The sequence below is a fragment of the Ovis aries genome, chromosome 20, assembly GCF_016772045.2.
Source record: "Ovis aries strain OAR_USU_Benz2616 breed Rambouillet chromosome 20, ARS-UI_Ramb_v3.0, whole genome shotgun sequence".
NCBI classification, from domain to species: Eukaryota; Metazoa; Chordata; class Mammalia; order Artiodactyla; family Bovidae; genus Ovis; species Ovis aries.
Window position 1 is genome coordinate 33,451,077 of NC_056073.1, and position 15,556 is coordinate 33,466,632.

Genomic DNA, 15,556 nt, shown 5'->3' on the forward strand with positions numbered 1-15,556 from the left:
CGTATTGCTGAAGCCTGGCTTGGAGAATTTTGAGCATTACTTTACTAGCATGTGAGATGAGTGCAATTGTGCGGTACTTTGAGCATTCTTTGGCATTGACTTTCTTTGTAATTGGAATGAAAACTGATCTTTTCCAGTCCTGTGGCCACTGCTGAGTTTTCCAAATTTGTTGGCATAATGAGTGCAGCACTTTCACAGCATCATCTTTCAGGATTTAAAACAGCTCAGCTGGAGTTCCATCACCTCCACTAGCTTTGTTTGTAGTGATGCTTTCTAAGGCCCACTTGACTTCACATTCCAAGATGTCTGGCTCTAGATTAGTGATCACATCATCATGATTATCTGGGTCGTGAAGATGTTTTTTGTACAGTTCTTCCATGTATTCTTGCCACCTCTTCTCAATATCTTCTCCTTCTGTTAGGTCCATACCATTTCTGTCCTTTATCGAGTCCATCTTTGCATGAAATGTTCCCTTGATATCTCTAATTTTCTTGAAGAAATCTCTAGTCTTTCCCATTCTATTGTTTCCCTCTATTTCTTTGCATTGATTGCTAAAGAAGGCTTTCTTATCTCTTCTTACTATTCTTTGGAACTCTGCATTCAGATGCTTATATCTTTCCTTTTCTCCTTTGCTTTTCACTTCTCTTCTTTTTACAGCTATTTGTAAGGTCTGCCCAGACAGCCATTTTGCTTTTTTACATTTCTTTTCCATGGGGATGGTCTTGATACCTGTCTCCTGTACAATGTCACAAACCTCATTCCATAGTTCATCAGGCATTCTATCTATCAGATCAGGTATGACCTAAATCAACAAAAGAGTACTTGGATGCAATCTCAAAAATGACGGAATGATCTCTGTTCATTTCCAAGGCAAACCATTCAATATCACGTTAATCCAAGCCTATGCCCCAACCAGTAACGATGAAGAAGCTGAAGTCGAACGGTTCAATGAAGACCTACAAGACCTTTTAGAACTAACACCCAAAAAAGATGTCCTTTTCATTATAGGAGACTGGAATGCAAAAGTAGGAAGTAAAGAAACAGCTGGAGTAACAGGCAAATTTGGCCTTGGAATGCGGAATGAAGCAGGGCAAAGACTAATAGAGTTTTGCCAAGAAAATGCACTGGTCATAGCAAACACCCTCTTCCAACAACACAAGAGAAGACTCAACACATGGACATCACCAGATGGTCAACACTGAAATCAGATTGATTATATTCTTTGCAGCCAAAATGGAGAAGCTCTATACAGTCAACAAAAATGAGACCAGGACCTGACTGTGGCTCAGATCACCAACTCCTTATTACCAAATTCAGACTCAAATTGAAGAAAGTAGGAAAACTGCTAGACCATTCAGGTATAACCTAAATAAAATCCCTTTTGATTATACAGTGGAAGTGAGAAATAGATTAAGGGCCTAGATCTGATAGATAGAGTGCCTGATGAACTATGGAATGAGGTTCGTGACATTGTACGGGAGACAGGGATCAAGACCATCCCCATGGAAAAGAAATGCACAAAACCAAAATGGCTGTCTGGGGAGGCCTTACTAATAGCTGTGTGAAACGAAGCAGTTAGGAGCACTGAATCTCTATCCAGTTGAAAATATCCACGGTTCTGTTTCCATGGGTTCAACCAAACACAGATCCTATAGTATTGTAGTAAATATTGAAAAATAATCAGTGTATAAGGCACCTGCATAGTTCAAATTTCTGTTGTTCAAGGGCCAACTGTATATCCTGGAAGCCTATTCACACCATTCCCTGGACACCACCTTCATCCTTCATCGCCTAACAAACTTAGCAGGATGCATATGCATGATTCTAAGCAGCTTGCAGCCTCAACTCAGTGAATTCCCACAAGAGACCCACAAAGAGGCTGCACTGAGCTGGGTAACACAGATTCCCACTTCATTCATTGTTCACGGACTCATTCACTCAGCTGCTGGTAATGTTGGCAGCCCACACTTCTTAGTGAAGTCTGTCTTCAGGACTTGCCTTTGGCAGAAGGGCCCCATGTCACAACCCTTCCCAAAGCTTGGTCTGTGCACAAGTTCACCTGCAAACCCTGCCACCCCAACTAGAAAGGTTTCCAGTGGGAGGGGACTATTCTCCTCCAGCACTCTCATTAAAATTGGCCAAGACCTTTACTGTGACTTAATTACACTTAAACCTGCCCCCTCAACTCTGCCTTTTTTTTTTCACATTCCCTGCCACCATACAGCACTCTGTAAGAAACTCCCTACACATAGTTCTGTTGGAGCTTCTGTCTCCCAAGGAGCCTAAACCTGTGACATATTATGGAGGATGTTCCATTATGATCTTAATTTTACAGATGAAAAAAACTAATAAAAATAATACATGAAAAATGAATACTATACAGTCCATGGAATTCTTCAGGCCAGAATACTGGAGTGGGTAGCCATTCCTTTCTCCAGGGGATCTTCTTGACCTGGGATCTCTGGCCTTGCAGGCAGATTCTTTACCAGCTGAGCTACTGGGGAAGCCCAATACATACTTTAGGCAATAATTTCCCTAAAGCATCATATAGGAAATGTAGAGCCTGGATTCATACCCACGATTTTCTGCATTGTTTATAGCCACTCCACAACACAAACTGCTCCATTGAATTTAAGCAACCGTTCCCTCCTTCTGTCCTGAAACAGTTCAATTTCTTCTGATAAAACTTTGTTTTCCCCTTTCACTCCATCCAGTTTGCAAACAGAGAGCTCTTTCAAAACTTCAAGAGACCACTCCTGCACCGAAAAGCCTTAAGCACATTCTTAAGACAGAGTGAAAAAAAAACAAAAACAAAAAACAAAAAAACTGTTTTGTGGCACACCGAGCTCTCCACTTGCTAGGGAATAAATTGCTTGCCCTGGAAATCATATTTTGAAGTCCTAACCCCCAGTGTACATGGAGATAGTGTTTTGAGGAGGATATTAAAGTTAGCAGAGCTCATAAGGTTGGCTTATAATTTAATAGGCACAAAGCCCAGTTCGCAGGAACACATAGTGGCCATTGGCAAGCCATGAGGAGGGCTTTCACCAGACCCTGACCATGCAAGCATTCTGATTCTGGACTTCAAGTTTTGAGAATGATGAGAAAATACATTTCTGTTGCTTATGCGCTCGGCCGTGGTGTTCTGAACAGCAGCCTGAGCAGACTGAGACGCCGTTATTTGGTCTCTGCATCTTCTTCAAGCCTCATTTCTCCCACTCCTTCCGCTGTTCTCCACTCACCTGGGCTTGTAATGCACTGTCACTCTTCATCTAGTGACTCCACCAGCTTCATCCAAGTAGCTGACTCTTAAGCTTCACTCTCACCTTAAAAATGAACCGTATGAAGTAGACTTTCCTGAGCCCCTCTACTTAGGTCAGCTTTGTTTATTGATTTAGTTCAGTCATTCAGTCACGTCCGACTCTATGACCCCATGGACTGCAGCACTCCAGGCTTCCATGTTTATTGATTAGTCCTCATAGTATCTTTCTAACTCATGCCTAATGTTCATGTTCATGCCTAAGGTTGTAATTACTGGGATTTTTGTATTGTCTTTGATTTACTTTTTGTCAAAATATAACCTACACAGAGAAGAGGCATAAATCATAAGGGCATTCCTCCAAGAATGCTCACAAAATGAACACACTAGTGTAAACAGCATCCTGATTATTTTTAAAACGGGACATGATCACATCCAAGAAGCCTCCTTGGGTCCTCTTTCATTTACCATCTTCTCTTGCCTTGCCTATCCTCATGGACAGAGGAGCCCGGCAGGCTATAGTCCAAGGGATTGCAAAGAGTCAGACACAACTGAGAGTCAGACAAAACTTGCTTGCCAGGACCGGAAATCTGCTTTCTAACATCATTGTATGACTTTGTAAAGGGTTTTTAATTTACTTCTGCTAACCTTCGTATCCCAGATTCATTTTCTTTTAAGTTTTCAATTAGGGTGAGGAATAGGAGAGGGCCTCCTGGGAGATGAGGAGTGCAGAAGTGCAGGAGCAGCTATGTGGCTGCTCACGGGCATTGTCGTTAACTGCTGGCTCGCCTCTGGTCTGCCAGGCAGCCCCCTGTTCAGTACCTGACCCAGCTCCCCTACACCCTCCTTCAGCTTCTCCAGCTTCTGAGTCAAGTGTGTATACTTAGTTTTGGGATGAGGAGCCCTGGATTCTGTAGCACTCCTGTATACCAATGTCAAGGGCAACCAAAAACATGACGTGGGTTTCAGTCCATGCTCTGGGGCTCTGGATCATGCTTCCAGCTGGTTCTTTCTTCCTCCTATTTTACATCCATTTTCCCATCTGCCTGCCCTCGGACCCCATGCTCCAGCACCAGCCTGCTGAAGTCTGCTTCCATAATGAGGCAAATTGACATCTCCGTAAGAAATCGTAAGTATTTATCTATACATACATACATATACATCCTAATTCATATACATACATACATGCCTGGGGCTTTACTGGTAGCACAGAAGTAAAGAATCTGCCAGTAATGCAGGAGACTCAGATTTGACCCCTGGGTGAAGATCCCTTGGAGAAGAGAATGGGAACCCATTCCAGTTCCCATTGGTTTCTGGAATGTGTTCCTCTTGCCTGGGAAATCTCACCGACAGAGGAGCCTGGTGAGCTACAATCCATGGGGTCGCAAAGAGTCAGACATGACTTAGTGACTAAGCAACAACAACATATACATAAACATATATATATATACGTTTGTATGCATGTAAAGGTTCTGCTTTCTGATTGAAATTTGTAATTATTCATTTAGCCATTATAGTCCACCCCAGTCTGTAAGCTCCATGATGTCAGGGATTATTCTTCTTTCCCTCGTACCTAAAAATAGCCCAGATAAGTGGCAGGGACACTGTTGTGAGGTATGAATGGTGCCCTCCACGACATGGCAACATTACATAAGCTTCCTCCTCCTCTGGTCATATCAGCACTGGGTTTCTGTCTCACACACACATGCTCTAATATGGAGAATGGACAATCTTGCAATGAGATTATCACTAGAAATCAGCTAATGACTAGGAATTCTCTCTATGGAAAACAAAATTAATCTTTAGAGATTTGTGGTCATCTATCCTTTAACCCTTGTAATAAAATGTTGTGGAAATAAAATCATAGTTTCAAAAATCCTCAATTATATCCTTACAACATAATTACTTGGATTGGCCCTGTAAAAATAAGAAAAATGTATTTTGCCTATAAATTTCTTTCAAAGCCTCCTCTCCCAATTCTACTTTCATCTCCTCTGAATAATTCAAAATTTTCTTATTTTCATCAGTCTAAATCTTACCTATGCTTCCAAGAATCTCTTTTCACTTCTCTCTCTACACTACAATCAGTGGTTAATTAGACTAAATTACCATATGCCCAAACAGCTCCTATCATGTTACTCAGTATACCATTTAGCTATAGCTATGGCTTGTTTAGTTGTCTAATTTCCCACTTGTCCTTGAAGATGAACAAATTCCTTATTCTTTTTAGTACTCTCTAGGCATATTTCTTGAGAAATATACATTTGTTTTTAAATAACCTAAAAGTAAATAGACTCTAATCCTGACAAATATCCTTAGACTCAAGTGAAATATCAAGAATTCCTTGTTCATATCACCTGCAAGAATATCCCAGAAGAAATTGAAGGAAACTCATTTCTTAGAATTTATCCTTAAAACAGTGATATCTCAATATTTTCACATGCTTCTTCCTTTTTGGTCCCACCGGAGTCGTTCCAATCACTTGCATTTAATTTTTCCTTTTGTCCTGGAACCCTCCAAATACTGGAAGCACCTTTCTCATATGAGCCATATGTTGATGATACTACTTGTTGACATCACCTGTCCATGTAGAAAATGTCATTCATTACCAGTGACATAATTTTTCCATTACATGAGGTCTTTCTGAAGTCAAGCCTTTATGGTTTCTGGGACATTCAGATTATTAATAGCCGCAAGAATTGAGTTGGCCCTGGTAATCTCATAGCCCACTTCTAATGATCTTCCAAACCACTCTCTGTCTTCTCACTCCAATGATGGAAACTCTTGTAGAGAAGACAGTTGTTCACAGTGAGGCTCTAGCCATACTGCCCCCCATTCCTCTGAGTCAAGATTTCTCAAGACCTGTATCTGATTACCCTCACTACAGTTGTTCAGTCCCTAAGTAGGGTCTGACTCTTGGTGACCCCGTGGACTGTAGCTTGCCAAGCTCATCTGTCCATGGGGTTTCCCAAGCAAGAATGCTGGATTGGGCTGCCATTTTCTTCGCCAGGGGATCTTCCCAACCCAGGGATCAAACCCGCGTCTCCTTTGTCTTCTGCAACTGGCAGGTGGATTCTTTACCACGAAGCCACCAGGGAAGCCCTTCCCTTATTGCAGATATTCTACCAAGCTCCTCTTCCAAAGTCCAAGTTGCAGATTTATTGTGTTTCTTATTACTATCATCATGAAGGTTATTTTCAGAATTTTGGCAAAGCTGCTGCTGCTGCTGCTAAGTCGCTTCAGTCGTGTCTGACTCTGTGCGACCCCATAGACGGCAGCCCACCAGGCAAAGCTGACTTTATTTTTATGTGGAGGTTGTGTGTGGTATAAAGACTAGTTATTAGGTTCAGGTTGAGAGACAATATAATCATGACTAAATCCCAGGGTGACATTTGCAGATAGAGAGAAACAATACCTAAATATGCTGCTTTAGAATAAAAGAACTCAGAGAAAAAGATCAGTTGAGCAAACGTGCACTTCATGAGATGAGAATTAGGAGTGCCTCAAAACTTAGTCATTAGCCCATAGGTAGTCTTTGTAGGGCTGAGCATCCCCTTGGTCCAGCCATGAGGATCATTTGTCCTTTTTGCTTCTTGTGTATCTTATCCTTATAATGCACATGTCAAAGAAACTAATATTTTAAAATACTTTTGTTGTAGGGCCAAACTCTAGAGGTTTCAGAAGAAAAATCAAGGTTAGATGAAAGAAAATTAAACAAAGAGTTTAATATACAGGATCCCAACTTCCTATAGGAAAAATGCAGACATGTCTGTTTTTAATTAAAGCAGAAGAGGTAAGAGAATGATTAAGCCTCCTTGGGTTACAATATTTTGTGTCCCACTTTTAGATAAATTGTGGATTTTATGTCCAAGTGACTCAATAGTCTAACAAAACCACCTTACTTTAAAATCTTTCTACTCTTAATTGTCCTGGTTATAACATCCCATATTCTTTCTTTCTTTCTTTTTCTTTTTTTACTAATGATTATAAAATAACTTTTTCTGTTAAAACTTGATGCCTTTAGTCATGAATGCCTTATTACTATTTAAGGACTTCTCAATAGTTAAATTTAGTTATTAATCGTTAAAATTAGTAGCTAAGAAATTGACACTTAACACCCTTATACATGCATCTCCTCGAACTCTCACGATAAACTAGCAGACTTTTTAATGATCTTTATTATGATCAATCCCATTACTGAGGATGTCATTGCTAAGAAGAAGGAATAGATTTGAAAGATAAATAGTAGAAATAATTTTATTAGCAAAGGAGAATATGTTTAAATCAGTCAGTTACTGAGATAGAGTAAGACCTTTCGAGAAATAAAGAGACAAACCTGAAACAGGAAAAAAAAAAGATAAAACTGGAATTTCTTGCATTGTTCTAGCCACATAATAAGGAAAGACAAAAACACAGAAGGGACTTGAGCAAGCTAACTACATCTTTCTACTTAGTTGTCCTGGTTATAACATCCCATTTTATTTATTTTTTACTAATGATCATAAAATAACAGTAGTTAAAAGAAATGTGGATTCCATAAAGTCTAGCTCTCTCCAACTTATGAGACAATCTGAGAACTATTTGAGAGGAGTTTTGCTGTCGATAACTGATGATGTTATTGAATGAGATGTGACTGGCTTGCTTGAGAAAAAAATGAATGGAAAAGCAGAAAAAGTCCTGATTGGTTTACAATTGTTTCTCCATCATGTGTGTGTAGAGCTCCAACACACAAATGGGGAAAGAACCCTTATGTACAAAATGCTTCACCTGAACCTATATGTTTAAAAGATACTTCAGATATTATTGAGCTTTACTTCTCCCATCTAGTGCTTGTCACTCTTGAAAAGTTAATCAGTTAGTTATGCATACACCTGGTATCAACTGTTCAGCATCACTACTTGGAAGAGAACCCAGAAATCAAGGATCTTAGGCAAGAAGAATTCTCTTTCTCAGAGAAATAAATTAGAGCTCAGAGCAATTCCAATCTGTCTGCTTCTTTTATTGTTCTGTATGTTCTTCTTATTACCCTTGAGGACTATAGAACTGAAAGCAGAATATGACTGATTCATTTAGCAAATGAATGGAGTTAAGTGAGCAAATGAATGGAGTTAAGTGAGCAAATGAATGGAGTTAAGTAACTGACTCAGGTCTCCAACTGAGAAAATTAGAATCAAAACTCAGGTCCTTGGCTTCTAATTTTTTTTTTTATAATCACTGAATCACAGTATTACTAATGTGTCAGATTGTGCCACACTGTTTTATTATAATGAGAAAAATAATAAAGAGTAAATAATCTAAAAATCACAGGCAACAGAAAACCCACCAACATGAGTTCTTATAACAAGAACTGCAGAGGTAGAGAGTAACTTCAGGATGGATTACTTCAACTGCTTCCCTGGTGGCTCAGAGGGTAAAGTGTCTGCCTGCAATGAGGGAGACCTGGGTTCAGTGTCTGGGTCAGGAAGCTCCTCTGGAGAAGGAAAAGGCAACCCACTCTGGTATTCTTGCCTGGAAAATCCCATGGACAGAGAAGCCTGGTAGGCTACAGTCCATAGGGTTGCAAAGAGTGGGACACAACTGAGAGATTTCACTTTCACTATTTCAACTGCTCAGTCACATCTATGGGACTCAAGTACTTTCCACATTTCTCCTCAGCTAGTCTGAGCATGCTGACTCATCCTATGACCACACCTCAGCTGCAGCAGCTCCAGCCATCATGCAATTGCAAAAGCCATGAAAAAAAAAGGAGGAGAAATTGTCCATGACTTGAGCACCTTTTTAAGAGGAAGAGTAGCTTTCCTAGAAGTCCCCAGTTAATGGGGCTTTAAATCACTAATCAGAATTGCATCACATTCCTCTGTCTAAATAAATCCGTGACAATCGGGGCAACAAACTGGGATTTGCTTTAGGTTGATCAAGATTCAGTCCTGGGGTGAGGAAATATCGGTTCCTCTGGAAGTTTGTACCTCCTGATACCAGAACAATTCTGGCAATCTATAGTTTTTGTCACTTCAATCTTCCAACATTTGCACCCTGCTGGACCAGAAAAGAAGTAGGCACTAGGACAATTTGATCAGTCTAATTTCTTCAACACTCCCCACCAGAAGAGTGGAAGAAAATGAATTCAAGAAGCAAGATAACTCATTTGCTTGACAGACTATATCCAGGGCACTTGAGCTTAACCTATAATATTTGGTTTATCAGTTTGTGGTAGAGACATCAAATTTTCCCTAGGTACAAAACAAAAGCACTTTCAAAAGAAAAGTTTCCTCAAGACTTAGTTTATGATATTTGACATCCATTAAAGAAGAATCCATAAGAAAATGATAATACTACTGGAGGTCTGGTGCTCTGTATGTATAAATGGCGCTATATTACATTGTAATTAAACAATTACAGTATCCTATCATCGATTCAAAAATATGTTTCCCTTCTCATTTGTGGCCCTTCCAGTTCTTAAAGTGTAGCAACATTTCCTTCCAAAGTTTCTCCCATCTCAAAGGATTCTGTAATTTAGACAATAGCCAGCAAAGCACATGAGTAATGACGCTGTGAATTAAGGATGGGGCAGCTGCTGGACCACACAGAGAGATGCTTTGTGGGCATGTTACTACATGTACAAGGAACTTTACAAATCCATGATTTGTTAAGCTAATTGAATCTTTCTGTGACCTAATCAAGTGTTTAAGCCAATCTAGGGCAGTTGAAGGCAAAGTTACCATGTGCTATTTTAGGATCAACATTTGTAGCATTCAGCAAGGCTGAACCTTAGCAAAATAATAGGGCTGCTGGATGTGTCCTAGCATCCTCGTGCCCTCCTTGTTTTCCATGCTCCCTCCACAGAGGATTTAGTGCCCTGTTCACTTGCTCATGCTGCCCTCTTCATACAATTCCAACCTAGCCGGCCTGATATCACTGATCCATACTTGTTTATTGGTTCCCAAATTTCTATTCATTGAAAATGTATCTATTCAATTATATTCTTTGCTAATTGTAAAACTTGAGATAAATACACTAGCTTGTGCAAAAATAGCTAGTGGGAAGCTGCTGTATAACACAGGGAGCTCAGCCCAGTGCTCTGTGATGGCCTAGATGGGTGGGATAGGGGTTGAGATCCAAGAGGGAGGGAATATACATAAAGAAATAGCTAATTCACTTCACTGTACAGGAGAAAGTAACACAACATCATAAAACAATTATACTGCAATTTAAAAACAAAAATAAATAAAATTAAAAGTTGGGCTTCTCTGGTGGTTCAGTGGGAAGGAATCCACCTGCCAATGCCGGAGATGTAGGTTAGATCTCTGATCTAAGAGGATCCCCTGGAGAAGGAAATGGCAACCCACTCCAGTATTCTTTCCTGGGAAATTCCCTGGAAAGAGAAGCCTAGCAGGCTACAGTCCATGGGGTCGCTGAGAGTCAGACTCAACTTAGTGATTGAACAACAACAAAATTAAAAATTTGGTTGTTTGTCTTTTTATTATTGAGTTCAAAGAATTCTTTATATATTTTAGAATATGGAGTATATTTTATATATAGAATATATATAAAAGAACAAGGGCTTCCTAGATGGCACTAGTGATAAAGAATCCATCTTCAAACCCCTTAGTATAGCAGCATGACAATTAAAGGCTATTGCAACAATCTGTGCAAGAAAAAATGGTGGCTGGAACTAAGGTAGACTCAGTGGAGATGATAAGTCATAGGATTTTGGATCTATCTAAAGTGAGAACCAGCATGCTGCCCTAATGGAACTGAATTGATTCAAGGGGTTTACCTTCAACAACCAATTTCCCATCAAATGAGACTGGCAAGAGTACAGTTCTAGAAAATTTGGGGAGCATATCAGGAAATATGTTTTAGACATGAGATGAGTTTCAGAAAGAAATCCAAGTGGATATGTTGAGTAGGCACTGCATTCATGAATCTGAAGCTTAGAGATGAGGTTTCAGCCAGGAGGATCATTGGTATGTAGACTATAAACTCTGCTTTAAAGCTATACAACCGTATTACTGCTTCATTCTATGCTCACGCTAAGTTTAGGGGTTTTTGTCTTTCTATGGCACATTTTGGAACTTCTGCAGTTTTCCCATCACTTCATAGAAATATACATACTGTTTAGTAATTTATCAGCCATTATATCTGTTGACATTCCAGCTGTTACTTATAGTGTCTTCCTCTCTCTCAAAATCAGAAAATGAGAATAAAATGACACCTGACCACCTTGGCAACTCAGCACACCTGGGGACACCAAGTGTCCGACTCAGGGAATGTGCATCCAACTGGTGGGATAAGTACTGAGACATCAAGTAATTATAATTAAATTTTTTAAAATTAATTGATCTCTTAATTTTATTTATTTTTGGCTGGACTGGCTTTTCATTCCTGAGTGAGGATTTCTCTAGTTGCAGTGAGCAGGGGCTACTCCCTAGTCGCGGTGCATTGTGGTGGCTTCTCTTGGTGCAGAGCACGGGCTCTAGGGCTCATGGGCTTTAGTACTGTGGTGCGTGGGCTCAGTAGTTGCAGCTCATGGCCTCTAAAGTGCAGGCTCAGTACTTAGGGCTTAGTTGTCTCACTGCATATGGAATCTTCCAAGACCAGGGATGGAACCCATGTCCCCTGCATTGGCAGGCAGATTCTTAACCACTGGACCACCAGGGAAATCCAAATAATTATAATTTTTTAATTGTAAAGGGTTTTTGAATATTGAGAAAAATATATTTAAAAGAATGTGAAAGAATCATATTTTTTAATGATTAAACATTCCTTTCAACCAGACTCTCTGAGACAACTTTAGACACCATTTTGTGCTTCAGAGAAGACTTTAGCACTTCGAAAACATCACATAGTCTGAAATGTGTCTAAGATATAGACACAGAGGAGTGTTTTTATTGATTCAGGTCTGGAACAGTAATTATAATGAAAGCTGAATTTGGTTAACCACCCAACATAAACAACAGAAACCTTTTCTATCATACTCTAGGAGACTTGAATTTTAAGAGTCACACATACGTTTCTCATTAGTGTATTATTCTGGGCTTCTATGTGTAGAATTGATGATATAAAGATGAAATCTTGGTAATATTACCTTCTCAGTTTTCTTAACTTTATTTCTTTAGAATTGGAGGGGATCAACTGTGACAGGACGACTTGAAACTTCTTTGTTGTTTGGTTATATTCTTCTGGGTCTTCCTCATGTTCAAAAACACAAATTGTAGTTAGTGATCGATAGTTGTTCCTAGTATTCAGGCAACAATTTATATGTTCTTCTGTACCTTGTGCACTGAAATAACATTCTTAACTCCCTTGTAATCAATTAAAAGTGGCTTCAGGGCCTTGTTCTATGATTTGTGATGAATAAAGCAAACCTTTTCTGGTAAAACTGGGGTGATGCACTTCTGGAACAACTGTAGATGGCTGTTGGCAAAAAGCCTGGTACTATGTTTTTAACATGGAACTTATAGAGTTCTCATTTTCAATATCATTGAAGTATTTGTTTTTAAAAGATTGACAGAAAGCTTGGAAACAGATGTCATTTTTAGTTTTAATTCACAGCTTCCTGTTCTCTTGCATGAAACACCAAAATATATGACCAACTCTGTGAAGAGGAGGGTGTTTCTATATTGTTATGATTTCACTTTTTATTTTTATAGCAATTATAGATTCAAAAGAAGTTGCAAAGGTAGCATGTATACCTCTTAGTTTCACCCAGTGGTTTACATCTGACAGAAGTATGGTACAATATCTAAACTAGGGATTTGATATTGTTGATGCAATGTGTATGATTATTTTATTGTTCTATGCCATTTCATTAGATAGGTTTCAGTTCAGTTCAGTCATTCAGTAGTGTCCGACTCTTTGCGACTCCAAGGCCTGCAGCATGCCAGGCCTCCCTGTCCATCACCAACTCTCAGAGTTTACCCAAACTTATGTCCATTGAGTTGGTGATGCCATCCAACCATCTCATCCTATGTCGTTCCCTCTCTTCCTGCCCTCAATCTTTCCCAGCATCAGGGTCTTTTAAAATGAATCAGCTCTTTGCATCAGGTGGCCAACGTATTGGAGTTTCAGCTTCAGCATCAGTCCTTCCAATGAACACCCAGGACTGATTTCCTTTAGGATAGACTGGTTGGATCTCCTTGCAGTCCAGGGGGCTCTCAAGAGTCTTCATGTAATTACCAGAGTGGGCATTATTAAAAAATATAATATCCTAATGTTTTTTTTATTTCAATTAAGAGTCAATGTTTACATATATGCGTTAAGGAGTGTCCCTCCAGATAGGTAACTTAGAGACGATATAAGAGACTTCTCACCTCAAACTGTGTTCACTGTCTCCTATTACCTTTGTAAGTGACAGAGAGGCTAACATGAGAGGTTTTCCTGCTGGAGAAGGTCCCTCATGCTCTCTCCACCCAGGCAAGGTTCATTGCCTCTGCAAACTGACCCATGGACTTGGAGAATGGGTCAGGCATCTTGTTCTCGGATGACCAAAAAGTATTTCTTCCACTTGAAGTTAAAAGATGTAACTTTTTTCATTGTAAAAAGTGATATATATCAAAGTGGAAGTTTGAATGAGATGTAGCATAAGGGCCTATTTTCACTAGTTTCATGGCTTGTAGCTCTGGCCATGTGTGTCTTGGCACACGATGCTTAGAGGTGGAAGGCACAAACCGCTTCTTCTTGGTGGGGGAGTGACACAAGCTTAATCAAGAAAAAAGTTGTCCTGAGTCTCCCCTATTCAATCACTTGGGTGGAACGTTAGCCTATAATACAATATAATGGCCAAAGTGTTCAGGGCATAGTTTATACCTAGCAATATACCTTGAGAAGCTTCTGAGCTAGAAAGTAGAGAATCCAGTTAGCTTTATTAATATTTGAACATATATATTTCCATGTGAAATATATACTTGCAGCATAAACAGATTTTAAGCCATATTTGAATACGTTTCACTGCAGTTTGAATATTTCCATTGTGTCATGAATATGGCATATTTCAATATTTTGAATAACAGAGGACATAAAACAGAATATTTGATTTGCGTGAGCCTGCCATGTGGGTATATTGCTTTCTCAGATGAAGTATGCCTATACTGGTGACCCAATTAGAAATACGCTGAAATAATCAACAGTAATTTGGAGAGTCAGTGAACCAAGGGATCTGTAAGTAATAGCAAAGCTGATTCAATACTAGTGTTTGCCTCAAGATTGCCCCATGTCCTACGCAAGTGCTGTTCAAAATTTTAAACTACCTCAGGCTAAAACCTGTTAAATCCATTGTCAGTTCATTTGCAAATTCTTCTCTCTCCCTAACCTGAAAATGTTTGAGTTTGTTAATCCATTTAGTCAGCAGTTGACTGTGGAATTTTTGCTTACCTTAGGCAAACTGGAAATTGCCTACTCTTTCCAAATCCCATCCGTTGACTCACACACCGGTCATTTTGCATTTTGTTCCCAGTAATGCTTTGTGTGGGGAGGGGAGGAGTGAGCGGCCACCTGCTCTATCTCTGTGGTAAAGTCAGACTTGCATTTAGAACATGCTCTGATTTAATAACAATAACCATTCTATCCAAATCTGCTGTGAGACTCTGATGAAATTCTGGTTCAAATTAGTCAGTGAACCAACTATTCAGAGGGTGTCAGAGTGCTGAGGCTGTGACTAAAGTCATTTCTTCTTCAAGCTCCTTGGAGGTATCATAATGAAGTCTCCTGGTTGGAGGAGGGTAGAAAATCTATTTTGAGGTGTTTAGAAAAGATAATGTTGCAGGTGCCAGCATGCACAAATGGAATTCCAATCATATTGTGTCTGAATAGGCCAAAAAAAAAAAAAAAAAAGAAAAAGTAGATTGTATTAAAACAATTCCCTTGCTCACAATCATCTATTGCACCTGCCGAGTTAATGTGGTCTATTAGCATCCCCAAATCATTAGTATTTTAATAAAGACCCAATCCCTGGTATAGTTAACACTAACTTAGTTGGTAAATGCTGTTTACTTTTTAATCCACCATCATCAGCCTCTACAAAGCTGTTAATTTATGTTGCCTATGGCTTTATTGTTCTCCTGAATGCCATGAATTAATCTAAGAATCCAGAAAAATTGTCCTTGTCATGGATATTCATAATAATGTGCTTATTAAGAGGGGGTTTTAAATGTACACTAAGTTGAACAGTGGGGAACAAATACTCCATTAATACCTACTTTTAAAAGCAGGATTACCTTACCATAATCTAAATTTATATCAGTACACACTATAATAAAGGCCTTGGATAATAAAGTACAAATGTCTTCTAGGTTGGCT